The sequence below is a fragment of the Vespula vulgaris genome, chromosome 3, assembly GCF_905475345.1.
Source record: "Vespula vulgaris chromosome 3, iyVesVulg1.1, whole genome shotgun sequence".
NCBI lineage: Eukaryota > Metazoa > Arthropoda > Insecta > Hymenoptera > Vespidae > Vespula > Vespula vulgaris.
Window position 1 is genome coordinate 7,288,481 of NC_066588.1, and position 16,335 is coordinate 7,304,815.

The following is a 16,335-nucleotide window of genomic DNA, read 5'->3' on the forward strand; positions in this document are numbered from 1 at the left end:
TTTTATTGGATCAAAATCGAAAGCCGCAAGGGGTGCTAGAACATATCCGCTAATAATTCACGAGAGCTTTATAAAACGTTTGGAAAAGCTGAAGAAAGGAAGAAAGAAAGAAACAAAGAAAGGAAGGAAGGAAGAAAGAAAGAAAGAAAGAAAGAAAGAAAGAAAAATAGTCGTTTCTCCAAACAAGTTATGCAATTGTAATGTACGTGGCCTTATGCATATCGCAAGCGATTATAATGAAATTAAAACTAGACTGATTAAGAAAAACTTAATTACATGCTCTCGACAAGAGTTCCTCTAAATGTTTCAAAAGGTTAATAACTTTTGTAAGTGGCTTGGTTCACCTCATACTACAATTCCAGAAACCCTCTCCTTCTCTCTTTCTCTTTCTCTCTTTCTCTCTTTCTCTCTCTCTCTCTCTCTCTCTCTCTCTCTCTCTCTCTCTCTTTCTCGTTCTTCAATCCCTAGTACCGGTTACGGCACCACGCGAAGTGACGTTCATGTTCGCGAAAGGTTTCTTGCGACATACGATGAATAAGGCTGCTTTGAAATATCTCCAAAAATACAATACAATATCGGTATACCTAGTCGTTTTCAAAGAATCCCTTACCCAGAATCTAAGCGTATTTAAACGAAGCCAAGGAAGAAATATAGGAATGCTATTTTCCTGTAGCCTACGAACTGTGCGCGAGGTGCTAGTCGGAAGAGAAGTATGAAGAAGAGGGGAAGCCGACTACACGGCCACTTTTTTATATACTCGCTCCTGAAGGTTATGAACATGGCACGGAGGCATATGAATAAAGTGGCTAACTTTTTGCCACGTATATCACCCTAGTAATGTTCATGCCGCTTTAAAGCATTATATAGTACATTTCGAGTCGATGCAGCAACGGGCTCCTTGCAACAGCCCCGGTTATGCTTCTTTTTTTGCTCTGCACGATATAAATGTTTAATAGTGTTTCAATAATTAAAGGCAAATGAGATAGACACAATAAGAATCGTTTTGAAAAAAGATCGATAAATCATCGATCAAATTTTGATCTCTTCGTGGAAATCTATTCACGATTATCTTCGAAAAATTGATAAAAAGATTTTTAGTGAACGCCATTGGAAAAATGAATGCTTTATACGATATTCCTACAAAAAGGACGCGTGCGTGAGATAATAAATCTCAGCCACGTGGACCATAGCCACAATTGACTCATTCTGCCAAGAAAGTGTACCATCCAAGTATTCCGATAAAATTTGATCAGGGAACATTACGTTCGAATAGACACGATGCCAAAGTCTCCACCCATTCACCTGACGATATCTACTATCAAAATCGAACGATTTATATTAGCTCGTTCATCGTAGTGAAAATCTTCAAAATTGTACTCGAAATTATTTGTGAAGACTATTTATGTCCGTAAATAAAATCGTGATAATTATACTTATAAATTAAATTAAAGAATTAAAATTAAATATCAATAACATTGAATAACATGAATTAAAATTGAATATCAATAACAAAAGAAATGTTATTATCGTTGAGTGTGAAATACGTGAAAAATTGTCTACTTGATAATTTGCGTACAATTGATTCAACAAGAAAAAAAATGAAAAGGCGTAAATAAGATGATTTCTTTTTTTTTTTCTATGAAACGCGGAGGTATGAAAGAGGCCGCGTTTGTATCATATTCGTCGGTGATGTAATTCTTCCTCTACTCGAACGATTCGATTCGACGCGCAATTAATCGGACTGTGATTCCCCGTATCCACGAACAAGCACCCTCCCTTTATTCCCTCGCATCGCAGAATTTCGCGAGTTTCTGCCTGCCGGTCTCTTTCTCTTCTCTCCTCTTCTCGAAACTCACCCCTTCGACCCGGTAGCCCGTTCTTTCAAATCCATGCCGATATCCGTCGTCGTTGTCGTCGTCAGCCTGAATCTTTCGCATTACGTCTTTATGCGATGCTTCAAACCGTAGCCGAAGCTTCTTTTTTTTTTTTATTCCCGAAGCCTAATCAAGAAGAGTAAACCCTGAGTGACGAGAGCGAGTAGCAGAGAGAAACGGTAGAACGAAGAGGGTGAGACAGACGGTGGAGGGTGTTACTGGGGTGAGTTAGAAACGAATCGATGCATTACCCAGAACAGTCGTTGACTCGGAACGAGGAGGGATTCGAAGGGATGAAGGAGGAGGGATAGACCGATGTATAGCAAAAGGAAGTATCAGAGTGAAAAGAAAGAGCGAAAGTGCATGTGTACGTTTAGTGTGAGAACGCGTATGCGTGACAGTGTGCACTAGATGTAGAAGCAAGTGAAGCTGGAATGAGGTAGAGAAACCGGTGTCTGAGAGGACCATGAGGACGAACGAGAAAAAGAGACGAAGAAAAATGGCAGGGTAGACTGTGGTAATGGTGATAGTGGTGGTGGCGTTGTTGGTGGTAGTAGTAGTAGTGGTGGTGGTACTGACGGTGCTGGTAGTGTACCGTAGGGTAGTTAGCCAATCGCGCTCTAGAGCTACACCGGATGAATATCAATGAGGGAAAAGCCACCCATCGCTGCGTTTTACAATTTTCTTCGCTCCACGTTGCTACCGCTCGCATCTGTCTGCGTATATATTGTGTGAGTGGGTAGTACATCCGTGTGTTCTCGTCGACGTCGTCGTCGTCGTCGTCGTCGTCGTCGCCGTCGTCGTTGTCGTCGTCGTCGCGCATATCTCTAAAACAGAGAAAGTCGTCGGTGGGCGACCGTTTGTTTACCGAGGGCTTGATTGAAAACGCGATTCTTCGATGTACAATCCATTTAGGCTCCTCGTCCTAACTTAAAAACAAAACGGAGTGAACCTACGAATTCGTGCAGAGAGCCGGTTTCACGAATCCCTCGTAATAGAAAAGTAGCTACCCTTTAAACAGGATTTCTCTCTCCCTCTCATTCTATTTTTCTCTTTCATCTCTCATTTAACTATATATCGCAAATTCAGTCAAACCGAAACGTTGGACGAATCGTTTTACCTTGAAGAATTCTTGGATTTCAATGATATCGAGTGCAGTCGAGTGCAGTGCGATCTTTCTCTAACGAGACGATCTCGTGAACTATACTTCGAAATAACGTTTTCTCACGTTTTGTTTCTTTATTTTTCTACCGTTCTCTCTCTCTCTCTCTCTCTTTCTTCCTTTTTTTATTTCTTCTTTATTTTGTCTCACACCGAATGCGCTTTATGTTTCTAATGACATCTCCGATTACGATACTTGCTCGTCCGACCGAGCTTCGTTCTTCCGACAAAATGATTTCGTTCGAATAGAATGTCACGTAACGTGAATAGAATTTTACGTAGCGTGAATCGGGCTCGACGTCACGGGTAAAATAAAATCGAATGAACGAGCCGAATGAGTCTTCGTTATGGCTGACTTTTTTATTTCATTAAAATTCGTTTAATGAAAGTGCCGCCGTTATGCGAGAACGATCGTACGAACGAACGAACGAACGAACGAAATGCCGAGGCTAATAGGTGCTGCAAGCGTCGTTACGATGTTTAAAAAAAGAAGGGTAGGTAAAAAAAAAAGTCTGCGGAAAAATACAAACGGTCTATGTGCAAAACATCGACGATAACCGGAGTACGTGCTCCGCTATCCAACGCGATCTTAAGCCAGTAGTTTCGTAATGCTTTTTCCTAGTATTCGATACGACGACCGTACGAGGAGAGCTCGAGGAGAACGTTTTCCACTTTGAATCCAACTTTAATTTCCGTCGCGTGATCAATATTAAGCTTTCTTCGACGATGTTCGTTACGTATATACCAATGGCTTTGTGTCTGTTAGCTGTTCAACAAAGCCTGGATGCAGTTTAGAATGAATTACTCGACTCGATTTTTCATCCATTTTAATTTTCTTTCTGCTTGCATATACGATATTACATGTAAATTTTTATTGTTATGATATTCATGCACGTTCACATGTAAATATGATATATAAATATTCCAGTTTGCAAATGAATATTACCTAATTGATTAAAAACAATTTCTTTTTTACTTTTTTCAAATTAAAAAAGAAATTTATTTTTTACGAATAAAAAATTCGAATTAACGTTTAAGAGATTCCTTAATGACTCGATAAACGAAAGAAATGAGAGATAATAAATACTACAAGCGTAAATGAGTTTCATCGATAAAATTTATTACTCGAGAATAAGCCACCGTTATTTAGAAAAGAAATGCCGATGTCGTCTTCTGACTTTTAGAAACGGCTTGGTACTATCATTATGTGCACTTAAGGGCTAAATCTGTGCCGCATTAAACGAATTTACGCTGCAGTCGAGTCCTTGCAATTACGTGTATACTGCAGGATTACAAGAGCGTCGCTTGCACACCTTAAACGAAGTGGCACCCGTACGTACACTATTCCTAGCTCCCTTTTTCAATGGCGTATTGTATCTTATCCATTTATGACGTGAAATTAGTTTTGAATACCTATATTTTAGCAATTCGTATTAACTTTATCTCCGTTTGATTTCTCACATACACACGAAAATGATGTTTAAAATAGAAAAAAAAAAAAAAATAGAGAAAAGAAAGAAAAAGAGGACGACAATTTCTTTTGCTAAGATTTCTTATCTGCCTAATATGTCCGTTTTACGATAACGTACGTAGTTGGATAGACCGCAAAAGGAAACGGAAAATTGAGCCACGTCGTTTTTCTCAAGCGAAAGCACGACGGGCTCGAAGTAGAAAGGAAGAGAAGGTTGTTCGCGAAAGCAGCCTTAAAAAAACGAGATTATATCGATCTGTATCGTTGCTCCGAAGATAAAAGGGCCCTGCAGCTAGTACCAAGGATTTAGAGGAAAGCATGGCAGCCTCTCAAGAAGACGAATCGACCTTCGAAAAGCAGCCTTTCGATTCTTCCTCAATTCTTTTCTTCTTCTTCGCTATTCTCTTTCTCAACGATCTGTCAATCGAAACAGACGATTTCTTTGAATCCAACTAGTGATTTATTTCTTATGGTCTCGAATAAAACTAATTACATGATCATAAATTCTTCTCGAATAAGAAACAACCTTGGCTTGTTATCGTTCCTATTACGTATTTTATTTTCGACTGGAATAAATTAATAAAACGTTGATAGCGTTGGCAAAGTTAACGTGATTAAAAACGAAAAAGCTTTTTTTCCATCTTGTACCTTCCTTCTTCGTAATCGGTAAGGAGTTAGCTTAAAAAAGTTTAATCGCGTTTCGAAACGTCGTCATGGCAATGAATGGATAGAAATAAAGAAAGCCGGTTCTTTCCTTGGGAAAAAGAAAACTATCTAACGTCGCAAGGAACGCGGCAATGAAATAAGACGCGTCGTGAGTGCAGCTTTATCCAGAGTGATCCCTTCCTAGAAAGCTTATCTCTACATTTACTGAGCGTATGCGAATACGCGCTAGGATATTCCTCGCAGAGAATACCTTTTCCTTCGTTACATAAATATATACATGCACATCTACGTACATACATACGTATGCACTCAAGTGAATGTGTGTGTATCTGTATGTGTGTGTATACTACTTGTGGAACTAAATCAAAGAATCTCACGGATTTACTGACGTGCAATCCCGGGTTAGCCGCGAATGCACACGATCCTCCGCGTAACCTTCAACGAAATATTTCTTGGTGGCATGCTACAGAGAGAATAGAGAAGCTTGTACTTCTTTCCCCAAGACGAAGAACACTTTTCGTGAAACACACCTCTCCCTCGAGACATTACCGATCATCATTCGACCTCTTTTCTTCTTACCCTCGTAACTCTCGCAAACATCCCTCGTTATCGTTCCTTATCTTGGTCAACGAATCTTACCACGAAAAGCAGAAACTATAGACTAGCCCAGTCGAGGAAGATTACTTTAAAGATATAAAATGTAATCTTTAAAGTTGAGAGCACTCATATTTTCGATTTATCTAAATTATCGGATATTAAACGAGCGAGAAAAGAAAAACGAAGATACGCTATATTATACGCTATATTATAGTTTATATTTAAGAAAATATATGTGTGTATGTGTGTGTGTGTGTGTGTGTAACGTAATAAGTTTCACGGACAAAATGATTATTTCTACGAAGAATGGCGTGAAAATAATAAGTGACTTCCGATACTTCAAAAGTAAGTATTATACTTCGATGAGTTTCTTGCTTTTTCATGCGTCACGAAACAACACATCGATGCCCCTTTCCATTTCGCCATCGTTCGTTGAAGTTGAAGTGACAGAGAGAGAGAGAGAGAGAGAGAGAGAGAGAGAGAGAGAGAGAAAAAGCGAGATAGAGATAGAGAAGAAACTTCCTTCTTCGTGAAAGGTCCACAACACGAGATCTCTTCTGGCTTCCTCGCTCGTTTGTTATCGTTCGTTACATCGTGTTATCGAGCGCTATCGTTCAGAGAGCTTTCGTTCCAGCATCTCTCTCGTCGATTTCATCGATCAAACCCAGCCGTCGCTCGTATCCGTCCATCTTCTACCAGGCTCGTTCACTGTCGCGACGAAACGGTAAAGACGATAAAGCTCCGTGAGCACAACGACGAAGATGACGACGACGAAGACGACGGGGAAGAGGGACGGTAATGAAATTTGATAAAGTTATGCCGCGAGGCTTTGTCGTTGTCGTCCTCGTAAAGAAATATACAAGATGGAAAAGGAAGAGAGGAAGAGTGAGATAGAGATAGAGAGATAGAGAGAGAGAGAGAGAGAGAGAGAGGGAGAGAAGAAAGATGAAAACGTAGAGACAAGGACAACGTGTAACGCAAGTAAGAGAGTTAGAGAGAGAGAGAGAGGTTTACGCTTCACGCTCTTCTCGTCTTAGTACGTCGCGAGTCTCCCGACGAAGCTTTATACGATTCTCGTTGGCTGCTTCTCTCATTCTCGCTTTTATAGTCTCCGTTGTCGCATCCTTCTTCTTCGTCGTAGGCGCGCGACGAAGCGAACGCCATAAACATGGAGCCGTCTACTGTGCGTGAATGAAGTTGTGTAACATCGAGACGCGAAGTCCTCGTGAGTTAAACGCTTTGCAACGACGACTACGATGACGACCATGATATAATACACTTCAGCTGAAGCGTGTGGAAAACGAGAACGCGTTGAGTAATAGTTGCTTGAGAAAGTAGAAAAAGAGAGATGGAGATATGACAAGATAACGATTCGTACAAACAATTCTCTCTTCCTCTTTTAGGATGCACATCCGGTTGGCAAGATGGCCGACTGTCTACTTCCGCCGTTGACTCTTGTCTCTCGTTTCTTGCCTCGTCACGTCGCGCCTACTCTCACAAAGATCATCTCGCTCTTTCGACCTTCCACCGTGTTTTTTTCTTTTTCTTTTTTTCTTTTTTCTTTTTCTTTTTCTCGTCTTCTTTTATTTTTCTCAACTCTACCCTCTCATGGACTCTCGCGCTCGTTGAGAAAAGTCACGAGAACGAATGCTTTTTGGATATAATGGCTGCGTAAAAGAAAAAACGAAAAAATAAGCGATCTCCAATCCTTTCACATACAAAAGAAGGGACGGACTGTACTAATTTATTAGGATAAAAGGGAGAAAAAGAAAAAAAAAAAAAAAGAAAAAAGGAAACAAAGTCTCTGTGTAACGTCCCTCTATCTTTTTGCTTTCTATCTTTTTCTGTTTCCTTTCTTTTTTTTTTTTCTTTTTATGCCAATTAGAATATCGAAACGATAAGTGGACGAGAGTTTTTGGCAGACGACTAGAAGATCATGTCGGTCTCTGCTGCTTTGTCGGCGTATGTATGATAAAGTTTTTGCTTAAAAAGTCCCTGCCCGTTTAAGATATTCCAGTCTGGTATGGCTAGGGTTGGCTAAAGCACCGTGGATAGAAGGAGCCGGCCGGGCCACTCTCTTGATATCCCTTGGGATGAGACGCTACGTTTCTTCGTACAGCAGCCCTCATTCTTATCTCGTCTTTACCCGGTACACGCTTCGAAAAAGACTTCCTAAGATCGCTATTCTTTCGTCCATAACTATAATCTTTTTAAAAATTCTATTTCCATCGAGTTCGAAACAACGATTACTTATATTATATAAAACAGTTAAGTAATATCCTACCGTAATTATTTGAAACGGTAGAAATTTCTTTTCCGGTTGAGAACGTTTAATCTGTAATGCAAGAAAAATGTCTCGCCGTTAAGGAAAAACGTAACAACAAACATGGCTCGATGTCCCGCACCCCCAATATTTGATATAATCTATATGTTTTGTCGTCGGGAAGCGTTACGGTCGTTTTGGAACGCTAGAACCAAGATAAAGAGGGTGAAGAGAGAGGGTAGAGCTAGTGGCCAGGAGCAGAGACCGGGAATTGTAATCGCGAAGGTGTACTTCGAGGTAGAACCTCCTCTTTGCCAAGCGGTAGCTCTCATACGGCGACACCGTATCTCGAAGTTCAATGTTTGCTCAGCTTGATTCATACCCCTTGGCCCACCCTTGCATTGCCGTTCCACTCCTCTTTCCTTCTCTCTCTCTCTCTCTTTCCCTTTCTATGCGACCCCCTGCTGAATGTATCTGCCTACTTCTCTGTTCTCTCTCTATCTGTCCCTCTTTCTCTCTCTCTTATCGTGTGTCTATCCCATCTTCTCTTTTCCTCTCACTTCGCTTCTCTTCTTCATAGTATACACATACACAAGCAGACGCCCAAGTATGTACGTATAAGTGCACAAAAATACGTGGACTATCTCATATACTCACGCATATGTGCGTACCTGTACGCTATCCAGTGCGCAAGGTCCTGAGCTTCCGAGTTCCACGTTCCTATGAAGTTTACTCAAGGGACCCTCACTGGATTGCCAAGTACAATATTCGCATAACGTTAAGTTCGAAATGGTCCTGCTGCCTCGTGTTGAACAAAAACGAGAGAGAAAGAGAGAAAGAGAAAGAGAGAGAGAGAGAGAAGCCTTAAATGTGGCCCTAGTAACGCAGCGTTTCCCTCGAAAGCCAATTAAACCTCTTTCTCTTGGACCCTTTTGTTTTCGAACGACCTATCCTGCGTACGACGTATGTTGTCTATCTTGCTTTCTTCCTACTATGATGTATCCGTGTGCGTTGAAGTGCTACTATATTTATACTTCGGCGTGTTTGTTCGATGGCGAAAAAAGAAACGTGAAAAGATCACGGCATTGGAAAGCACGTTTAATGGACGAATGATCTCTTTGACCGATGGAGAAGAAAAATTTGAGGTACAAACTACAGCACTTTCATTGCGTTTAGGGATTCTTGAAGAACGAGGGAGAAGAGAGAATAGATGACGGGTCATGAATGAACAAGTGGAGAGGGTTTGGAAAGAAGAGGGATGATGAAAGAAAAAGAAAGAAGGAGAGAGAGAGAGAGAGAGAGCAATCGCGAGCTTAATTCAACAAAATTAAGGAACGCCAATTATAAGTTGACAATTTGTCGAGAAGTCAAGGCCAACACGAAGGGGAGTGAATAAAGACAAAAGGACGTTTGCCTTCCAATCGTTTGTACTTTCTCTTTCTTACTCTACCCAAACGAACTCCACCCCCCCTTCAGTTTCTAACAATAAGATCGATTCGATCGTTTACCGCGTTTACCCGGTCCTTCTCTTCGAGTCATCTTCCTTCGACTAATAATTATGAATTGGTTGACTTCTATTAAAGGTCCTTCGATCTCGATGAACGCTTTAATTATGCGATCAAAGAAGGGAACGCGTCTCTTTAATTATTCATTCTTTCGATTTCACGATGGAAACGAATTAATTAATCCATTTCTTTTTTATCCGGTCTATCGATTTATTTAATTTTTTTTTTCTTTTTCTTCTTCTTTTTTTTCACTATCATTTAATGTTTCCTTCTCGATCGTTGCTGTTTCCAGCGATTAGTGACACGCGATAGATATTTACGAGAAAGAGAGACAGCAAAGCGGTCCACCGTAAGAAGCTACGTAGTGGGTAATAAGAAAATTTGAGGACAGGCCACGGTATCATTTGTCATTGTCAGCCTGACCTAGGAATGGCGCAGAACAGCGTACAGCGTCGCTCTCTTTCTATGCTTTTAACAATATTGTACATCACGTGGCCAGCATCGTTCCTCTTCTTTCTCTTCACCCTTTGTTCATCCTCTTCTTTAACACCACGTTCGTTCGTTCACTCGACTAGCTAGACAATATATCTTCATATAGTAAGGAAAGCACAGTCACCAACGACTCGACTTTTATACAAGACCACAAATTCACTCGATACTTCTCGGGTCTTGCTCAAATTTGAAATCGTTCGAACAAAATCTAAATTAATATTTTAAAAAGCCTATTTCTTAAGAACGATTCATAAATTTTTTTTATGAGAGGAGCTACGAAAGTAGTCGTGTATTCTCTTTCTCATTTCAGGTAAGATCGGCGATTCGTGGAAGATGAACCCCATCTACAAACACGATTCGTACTCGCAACAACGCGTGGAGTTGTCCATCTTAATTCGCAGTAAGTTTTATCGAAGATATATTGCATTTATTCGACGATATATAACTTCCTATCACGTTATATTTTATGTGTAAGTTTAAACAACGTTTCTTGCCGTTGAGAAACATAGCGTTAAGTCGCGTTGAAAAAAAAAATGCGTTTCAAGCTGCTGAAAGTGTTTTATTATACTAATAGAACAGTTTAGAAATTTTATACAGCATACCTCTGGCCGAGCAGAAATAAAGAGTTAAACGAGAGATGCGTTTCTAACTTTGAAACTAGATGAAACTTTATTTGGATCTGACTGGATATTACAACTGTAATTTTAATCCAATTTACGAGGCATAACAGTAGAGCCGAGCGTAGAGTCCGTATCAAGTTCTCCGTAATAACAAGTTATGAATATGATCTTCCAGGATCTTTTTGGACCGCGGCGGCTTCTTGTTTTTTATAACTTTTACTAAAACTTCGATATGAGCTAGCTGAATATTCATGAACTCAGGCTTTATTACGCGAATAGCATTATCGTTCTTCTCTCGGGAGTGCAGCATAAGGACTTAAATCACACAGCCGTTTGTATATATTGCTTAACTTAGGTTTATAACGACGTTAATTATACTTCCCAATACGATTTGCATAATAGCTATATGCAACCGTATCTTTAGTCGACGTCTTTCATCTACGCGTAAAGAAAAGATAAAAAGAAAAGGAAAAGAAAAGAAAAAAATGTCCCATAGCATCAACCTAAACAAAAGATCTATTCGCCATTGAACTCAACGAGATCGTTCGTCTAACAAGCATAGTATTTTTTAATTCCGAACATTATATTAGGTTCGACGCTAGATCCATAAGCCGGATAAAGTTAAGCTCTGTTTAACTTCGAAATCCCTGTGGCTGATTGGATAATGTTGAAGTTAAATCAAGTTTATCTTTCCACCCGAACTGTCTAGAACATATAACCATACAACAGAGAGTAGTTATTTAGATAAAAGTTTGTTAGTAAAGAAGCATTACTGATTCGTGCAATTTGGTTTCAACTTTCCTGCTACATTAGAAATGCAATTGCGATATCCTTGTAATCAGGATATACAAAAACGTTATAACAATAGCCGAGAATTAAAGAGAAATTTTCTGATACGAAGATATAGATGACTCTGACGTGAACTGATTCTCACCCGTTCAATGCACAACGAGGTACAATAAATCGAGCTATCTATTCGATTCTGCCTCGCACTGCCATTTCATTTGACAACGGCCAACAACCGATAATAGAGCGCAACCGCGTTCGCTGGTGGATAAGGACGGTAAGGGTGAAAACCGACCCTTGTGCACCTGCCCGCTCCCATGTTCGATTAGCGATGAATTATCCCCGACGAAGCTCCCCTATTCGTGATTCTACCTGTTGGTTCTAATCTCGGCTCTATCTAATTCGTTCTCATTAATACTCTAGAAACGTGTTCCTTTCCTCACCATAGAGAAAGAGAGAGAGAGAGAGAGAGAGAGAGAGAGAGAGAGAGATGTCCCACCATAATTTTTCTTTTCTCATAGTACGAAATTATGTTCGAAGCAAAATCGTTAAACGATTGTACAAGATAGTCAATTCAGTACCTATTTGAAAAGCGAACATTAAGAAAATACTATTATATAGAGATATCTTAAAAATAATTGTTAATTAATTTTTTACTCACTATTATCGTACGATGTAAAATAGGAGATACGTCGAGGAATGAGGAAAAAGAATTATACTTGTCGTTAAGGTGGAAGATACCCAAGGAGAAAGATATAACAGGGGTATTAACTTCCCGCTTTTGTAGTGGTAGGCCCACATTATGACTAGAGTTATATCGTTTTATATATTATAATAAAAGCGTTTGTGACCTGGCAGTATCGTAGCAATATCATGTCGCTCGTACAAGCGGACAATGTCTTTATCTTTACGGGACCCTAATGTTTTTAATTTCATAACGGATTATCGTAAACGAGACGTGTTCTCCTGCAAGTACATTTCTATCTCTTTTCTTTCTTTTTCCTTTCTATCTCTTTTTATTTCTTTCTTTCTCTTTTAGGCAGTTCGACATGGTGCTGGCCGGTGGTTTTCAGCCTCACTTTGTTAACGGACGCGTGTAAAACTTGCCTCTCCGCCCACGAGTTAAATATTAACCGTTTCGTGATAAACGGTGTCGAGCTCAAACCATCCCCACCTAGGTGACTTTTTTATGCCGACCCCCGAGGTCGACGTCATAGTCACCCCATCCCCTCTTGCAATTTCGTAAGCGACAAATTGGCTGGTAGAGCGCGACATCGATCGTCGCTTCCCTTTTTTCGTCCGCGACAAAGCCGGCCGTGAGCGCGAATTTTTAATTACAACGTCGCTCTTCGATTCGTTCCTACTCCGTTCACTATGTCTCGTGCGAAAATTTAAATATCCTATATCTACACTTTTTAAATCGCGTAAATATACGTATTTTTTTTTATTAATGTCAGAAAAATTTGGAGAAATTATTAATTATAAGAAAAGGTCGTCAAGCATCCTTCGAATAACCGAGATATTTATTTCTGACATTTATATGAAAGATTTATTTATCCATCGAAAATCAATGAATGACTATTGTTTATAAGACAATGGAACCTAATCACATAAAAGCTAAAATTAGTTTTACCGTCGTTCTTTGATCCTTATCATCAGCGTGGCTTTAATACGTACGATATGAATAAGGCTAAAGTTTATAAGTTGTAGGGGAGGTTTAGAAAGTTGCAACTGTTATGTATACGGAGATGGTACTGTATGGAACATGGGATAAGAGAGCTAGCCCAAGCAGAGGTACGTTGTGCATATAGCAACGAGAGAACAACACGTTTATTCGACGATAGTACATTCATCGTTAGCGTGGCTGTAGTTTAACGTTTAAATTACCTTGCACCCAGAGTTATTCACTGTAGTGGGGCGTTACATAACGCCAAATAAATAGCTTCGCGTTTGTATATATATATATATGAGGAGAGAGTGAGATAGAGAGAGAGAGAGAGAGAGAGAGAGAGAGAGAGAGAGAGAAAGAGAAAGAGAGAGATACCTATATGAATATGGAGATAACGCATTGTCGGTCATGAATTTTTGTCGAACGTTAAATTTTTACATACGCTCACGAAGATATACGCATCGAATATTTTATCCTTTCCATGGGAGAGAGAGAGAGATAGAGGAAGAGAGAGAGACAGGAAACCTGACGCAACGTCTAGTTGGGATTAAACGTAACCGACGTTGGTGAATATATTTATACGAACGCGCGAGGACTAGTCGTCACCGGGAAACAAACGAAGAAATATTCTGCGAATATTTTCTCGCAAAAGCAACCCTTCGTTTTCGTCTTAATTGCTCGCCAAGCGATTATATCGTTTTTCTTCGAACAAACCAGTTTTTTCGAAAAGCGACGTCGTAATCACGACCCTGTATTTTGCGTTTCCCAACCGTAAAAATAAAGAAAGCAAAGGTAAAGAAAAGAAAAATATATAAAAAACAAAGGTGGAAAAGAAAGAGAGAGAGAGAGAGAGAGAGAGAGAGAGAGGTTGAATCTCGCGTAGACCGAAACTTCTTTCCCTCGAACTATTTCCAAATGAATTCCTCGGTGGCTCGCACGAAACACGTTGAATCGTCCGCCGATGAATGCCGCTCTTTTGCCGGTCGTTAGAGCGACAATTAGAGCGCGGTAATAGAATTCATTCAGAACGGTAAAAACTTGTACATGGAGTGTACACTTACATACATATGTACACGCGTAATACTTTTTTATATATTTACATATATCGTAAAAGATTCAAGCAATCGCCCGAGTATTATCATTGGCTATTCGTTCGCTCTCTCTCTCTCTCTCTCTTTCTTTCTTTCTTTCTCTTTCTAACTTTATCTCTTTCTATCCCTTTGTAAAAGCCGCTTAGTGAGAAAAAAAGAAGAAAAAAGAAAGAAAAGAAAGAGAAAAGAAAACCAAAAGAAAAAATAAGAAACAGAAAAAAGAATAACAAGTCCCGCAGAGTCGCGAAACGCCAATTGAAATAAGCCTATTCACTCGGTACCTGTAATTCATGCACCTTGAAGCTTCCATCGGTGGGTAGGTAAGCTTCTTTTCCATCCCTTTACACATGACAGTGATCGCGGTGGTAAGCGGCAACGTTTCTGTGTGGCGTATTTCAAAAAGATGAGTGCGACGCCCACGCTGTCGACGTCGTCCTCGTCGTCGTCGTCGTCGTCGTGCTTTTCCTACTTTTTCTTTTTCCTTTCTCCTCTTTCCTTCTCCTCTTTATCTCTCCCTTCCACAGTCTCGCTCTCTTCTACTTATCCACTTTCTCCCGTGGTTCTCTCTTTCTATTCTGCCACCCTCTCGCCGTGACGACGCCGAAAGGTCTTTTCCCGCGCGCTCAAAGGGAAGGTCCCATGAAAGAATCATATCCAGATCGATTATAAAAATAAAGGCGACATTAAATTGCAAATTTTACTGGTTCTCCGTTCGCTCACGAAAGGAGGTTCGTTGTGAGCTTTTTTTTTACCCACAGTTAAATATCGATGGAGAAGACGAAGAAAGAGATTTTCTAGTATTTTCTTTTTTGGAATTTTGAATGGTTCTTTCAAGAAGATATAATGTAAAACAATAAAAGAAATATATTGTCGTCTTGATATACTCAAAGGTTTATACATTGATGGTATCCTCGTACGATTTGTTAGAATGAGAGACATAAAATGTTTTTAAATGTTCTCCGAGAAAATTGGCTAACATCCGGTTACTTAAAAAAATCAAAAAGGGAGCCCTCGACGGGGTAGATCCTCGAACGTTTTACTTAGCAATAAACCATAGCCTTAATCTTCGGCGCAAAGAGAAGAAGTCTGAAGGTCGGTAGGAAAGGAAGAAGGGATCTCACGACGTATAACTTTCGCCCAAGGGCAAGGGAAAGAAAGAGCGAGAGCGAAAGCGAGAGAGAGAGAGAGAGAGAGAGAGAGAGAGAGAAAGCGTGGAAAGAGATAGAGAAAGTCCACGTAGGAAGAAGGGTACGACGTGCGCGGAGGGGTCGACTACCTCGTGAAATAACAATTCGGTTTCGATCGTCGAGGAGTCTGGAAATTTTCATCTCCGCCCCGAGGCACGAGACGTTGCCGGTGGGTGGTTGTCGAGAGGGCTCGAGAAGGGGTGCCGTACGTCCGTCGTAGAGAGGGGCTGATTCGACGGTCGGTGGTGGTAAGGAGAGAACCGCTCACGGAGAGGGTGAGAAGGATGAAACCAAGCGAAATGGTGAGAGTGAGAGACAAAGAGGGATGGATAGAGAGAAGTAGTTGTAGTAGAAGTAGTAGTAATAGTAGTAGTAGTAGTAAAACGGAGAAAGAGAAGGAGAGAGAGAGAGAACAAGAGAGAAAGTGAGAAAGAGAGAGAGAGAGAGAGAGAGAAAGGGAGGGAGGAAACGGGGACGAGGGGTGACGGCGAAGGGTTTAAAATAATAGTAGAACATAGCGTCTGAGTCAGTCGCGCGAGGAGGGCGAGGAGAGGACTCCGCCCCGCGAAATATGGCGAGCTTCGCCAGGACGTGATTGGGTGACGGGAGGACCCCGAAGCTTGCAAGCCAAGACATTGGTGCCCCCTTTTCGCACTACTATCCCCCTTTTAACCACCCTCTGCCAGTTGGGGGGTACCCTCTTACTACTACCTTCTCTCCCCTTTCTCTCTCCTCCTTCTCCTTTTCTATCTTTGTCCTCCTCTTTTCTTTCTTCCTTGCTCTCACTTTCTCGTTTTCTCTTCGTCTGTCGAGCCGCTTTCGGCTCGCTCGCTAGTCCCGTGCTTCTGCTATTCGTGCTCCAAGAACAGATCCAGTAAAGTATCCTTGCTCATTGTCTGGACGGTAGTACCAGCCGACGCTCGATATCCTTTACTTCTGAGTCGATCCTGACG

General features: G+C 40.7%; 1 protein-coding gene across 3 annotated transcripts in view; it reads left to right on the forward strand.

The window, feature by feature from the left end:
• The window catches only part of LOC127062112 (nucleolysin TIAR), a 387,317-nt gene that overhangs the window by 53,285 nt on the left and 317,697 nt on the right, over positions 1-16,335 (forward strand). The window contains exon 2 of one of the 3 annotated variants that reach the window (XM_050989797.1): positions 10,340-10,429. The exons of the other annotated variants lie outside the window; for them this stretch is intronic. The gene's annotated coding sequence lies outside the window, so the exon portion shown is untranslated. The remainder of the gene's footprint in view (positions 1-10,339; positions 10,430-16,335) is intronic. 3 annotated transcript variants of the gene reach the window in all.